The 4,580-nt window shown below is 29.2% G+C and overlaps 1 protein-coding gene across 4 annotated transcripts in view; it reads left to right on the forward strand.

Annotated features, from left to right (window-relative positions):
• LOC117111293 (short transient receptor potential channel 5-like) overlaps positions 1 to 4,580 on the forward strand; it is a 76,130-nt gene that overhangs the window by 56,156 nt on the left and 15,394 nt on the right. The gene's annotated exons all lie outside the window — the stretch shown is intronic.

Below are 4,580 nucleotides of genomic sequence, written 5' to 3' on the forward strand. Positions count from 1 at the left end.
ACTGTTTATATATATATATTATATATATATATATATATATATGTGATTATATGTAATGTGCTAGACCAAGAATTTTTTTAATATACAAACAAAGCTATAGACATCAAGTATGCAACTGCACATCAAAGAGTGCCATTATTTGTCAATATCAATATATCATCCAGTGGAATTTAGATCTATCTGCCAGCTATATCATGATGCGTAAATAAAACGGATGTTTTGCTCGTAAATGTACACATTATTTAAAGGGAATGGGTGCTTTAGTGAGGTCAAATGGACAAGGTGTTCAGTTAAAATTAATGGAATGTGTGTTCAGTTTAATGGACCGTGTGTTTCAGTTACGGCAAAAGAAATGGTTGTTTTAGCTACTGTACATCAAGTGATTGCACGTGCCGATAACATTAAAGAGACTATGTTTGTCAGTAACATTAAAGTAACTGCATGTGCCAGTAACCTTAAAAGGACTGTGTTTATATTAGCAACCTTAATGGAAATGTCTTTCCCAGTCACATAAAAAGGATAGCTTTTGAGTTACTCAAAGGAACTGTGTTTCAGTTACGTCAAGAGCTGTGTTTTCATCATGCCAAACATCATAGGGGTAAAAATTAAAATAGATAAAAGCAAAGTAATAACAGAGAAATCAAAGAGTAAAATGTGTTATTTAGCTTAGAGTCGAAAATATTGGCCGAACTGACCGTTGTTGAGCTCATTATGATTAGGCCAAAAAAGAATTACAAAAAAACACATAATAATTTATTTATTTATTTATTAACTGATTAATGCAAATGAAAATATTCACTAATATATATGTTGTATCAAAGAAGAATGAACAAGGTAAAATGAATACGGTAATCTATATCAGATATATCTACATAATAATTTTGTGTTGGGATAAAGCTGATCCGCTTCATATATCAGTTCTGTAGTAATTTTACCAGCCCTCTAAAATAGTTCATTATCGTCATTTGTATTCGTTTTTGCTATTATTTAAAGATGTATTGTCTCTTGCTAAATACCAAAAGAATCATAAAAATATTTTTTGAAATTAACTTATCATAAAAATCATAAATCATAAAAGTTATCAACTTGAACATAGAAATTAGTGTATTTAAAAAAATGTCTACCCATCAGTTTACAGCGAAAAATGATAGAAACACTTCCAGTCACTGAAAGTGTTTTATTATTTTTATTATTTTTTGTTTAAAAATCAGGGTACACATTTTTTAAATTCAATAATTTTTATGCACAAGTTAATGATTTGTATGCTATTGCAATATGAGTAAGTTTATTTCAAAATTATTTTTTATGATTTTTTGACATTAGCAAGGGACAATACATCCTTATAAGGATCACCTTTTTGTATCTTTAACTTTTTTGGTATTTACCTTAAGTTATTTTTCATGCTTTATGGAAATACTCAAGTTTTATCGCTTACGTAAGCCGGTTCTAACACTTATAGATTAATTAGGTAAATAAATAAATACTAGATGATATCAACATAAAGACCATCCTAGTAGATAGTCATACAATGAAATATGATTTCAAGATACGAACAAAGTTAATTACTGTATTCATATAACATCTAAATACACTTTTTTTTTTATAAGAACACATTTTATAGGAACATTGAGGTTGAAATACCTTAATTAAGATAAAAAAAAAATGAGGTTTCTATTTATTTTTTTAAGAGAAAACCAACAAATCTATCTGTACCTTATTTGCAGTAGGTGTGACTATGTAATACCCTCTATAATACAGTAAAGTAATATACTGACTGTAAAACAATAATTTTCTATGTTTTGAAAAGTTTGTAAAAATACGAACAAAATAAGAAAGTTTTGACCCTGAAAAAAAAATAATAACACTGAGCCTAGGCATAATTTTACAGGTTCTTATAAAAAAAAGTGTACAGCTAAATTGGTGTGTATACAATGGCATTGTATATTGATCCCACCCCCCACGCCCTTCCAACACACACACACACACACACACACGCACCAACGATACATCAGCAATAAGATATATTTAGAGATATGGGCCTGCTGACATTTTTTTGTAGGACATTACAATTGGTTATGAAATAACATTATTGACAGAGAGGTGGTGTACTGCTGGTAGTATTGTTCTCTTCAGAATGTAATTCCTCTAAATATGATGATAATTTCCTTCATAATTTGATTTTGTACTTCATTACGGAGGTGGACAAGGCTACATAAGAACGAAATTTTGCGTAATCCGAACCCGGTTCACAATAAGCCTATTGTTGATTGTGTATATTTTGTTAATTAAGTTACCTGCTACAAGTTTCAACGTAAGATATTGTTGTCATAACGAGAAGCTGAATAAAAGGCCAAGAATTTATGGTTGTAATACTGAAGACAAAACTCTATGTCTCATCAATCCGGGTATAAGGATTAATAATTTTGTGTTAACAAATAGGAAATATAGATTGTTTTGTGTTAATTTAAAAAAAAACTTTATTATTAATAATAATAACCTTAATAATAATAATAATAATAATAATAATAATAATAATAATAATAATAATAACCTAATAATGATAAATATAAACGATGAATGTAATGATGATAGTGATGGTTATGGTTTTGATGATTATGATGATCATGATCATGATTTTGATGCTGATGATAATGGAATTATAGTGATGAGGATGGTACTGATGATGACGTTGAGGAGCAGGAAGCAAAAGAGGATGATGATGATGATGATGATGATAATGATTGTAATTCACATACACATCAGAAAAAGCTGGTGTGCATGACGCCTGTTTCCAGTTCATTGAAAATCGTTTTATATTATAAACTTACAGTATTCCACTTAATTTTCTCATCTACTGGGTGTCTCAAGTTTATTTTTGAAATTTGATTAAATGATGGTTCCGACGTCAATTGACATATGACGGGCTGCTGTACGATGACGTCATACTTCTTTTGAACATCGACTGCATTTTGTTAATATCAGCATATCAGCATTGCGTTACATGACATGTATGATTGTAGGTATTCCAAGTGATCAGAATGCATTGGCTCTACTTGCTTTGATATAGTGTCATTAATTCATTTGTAATGGTCATGATATTTCCAATTCAAGGTCTACAAACTGTTTCAACTTTATACTAATCGCCAAGCCACACATTTCTGAGTTATTATTAAAGCAATATATCACTTTATTGTTTAGTAATTTTATGAGTGCTAAATATAACGTGATAAGTAAGAATTTGTTATTTGATAATATTGTTATCGTCTGAGTGTTTCAGCAGGTTGTCTTGTCTTTCTGAATTATATTTTTGCGTTGGTCTCTTGCTATTTTGAATGCTAGTGTGTCACTATACTGACATATTTAAATTTCTATATACGTTGCCAATTTAAATTTAAATTGCATATATAATAATATATGTGTAATAAATATAATTATAGCATTACCGCAAGATTGTTTTGAGCTTATCTCTATTAAGATTTATGTATCGTCAACACTATAGATATGAACATTTTAAAATATTTTGAGCACTCACGTTCTTCAGTGATAACACGTACGATTTGTGTAAACATAGGCCTATATATACACACACATATAATACACATATATATACACATATATATATATACACATATATATACACATATATACACACATATATATACACATATATATATACACACATATGTATATACACATATATATACACATATATGTGTGTATGTGTGTGTATATACACATATATATACATATACATAATAACATATATATATATGTATATGTATAGGCCTATATATATATATATATATATATATATATATATATATATATATCATATGCCACTCGTTGTTAAATCTTTACTACCCCAATGCTTATGAAAAAAAGTTCAAACTTTGTAATAACACATACGAAACCGTGTCATATGTATTAAATAGATGTATGAACTTTAGAAAACCCAATATTGCCCGTCATGATCGAATAGTTAATCATACTGTCAGAGAAAATTGTAAGATTAAATTAGATAAAGTACAAGTGTTTGAAAATCAAATAGTAAAAGTAATATGTTTGGTCTTATTGATGATAACCAATTGCAGGCAATAGAACACAGAGAACCAGATATATTAATAGTTGATAACAGTAAAAATAGATGTTACGTAATAGAAATCTCGACACCGTACAATGCATTCCTTGACGAATGTTATAACACGAAAGCAGCATATTATGTTCTAATTAGGGATATTATTGAAACTATAGGATATAAATGTGAAGTAATAGCATGCATCGTTGGTTCTCTCGGTAATGTGCATAGACGATTTTGGCCAGGCTTGAGTACCCTGGGCCTGGGGTTTAACAAGGAAATGTGTAAAACAATATGTTGATATTGCAGTGTAAGCGCTATGATTGGTTCATAGTATACTTGGCGAAGTAGGTGTATGGCCATTGATAATTAAATATTGGAACAGAAAGTTGTAAACATTGAAAGTAAAGGTGCTTTATGTTATGATTTGCTTAAGTGGGGGTAATCCGCCTTGGTGGATTCCCAACATGTATATATGGAAAAAAGCAAATAAAAGTTATTAATA

Source organism: Anneissia japonica, unplaced genomic scaffold (assembly GCF_011630105.1).
Source record: "Anneissia japonica isolate Jap-2015-1 unplaced genomic scaffold, ASM1163010v1 scaffold288211_len279840_cov171, whole genome shotgun sequence".
NCBI lineage: Eukaryota > Metazoa > Echinodermata > Crinoidea > Comatulida > Comatulidae > Anneissia > Anneissia japonica.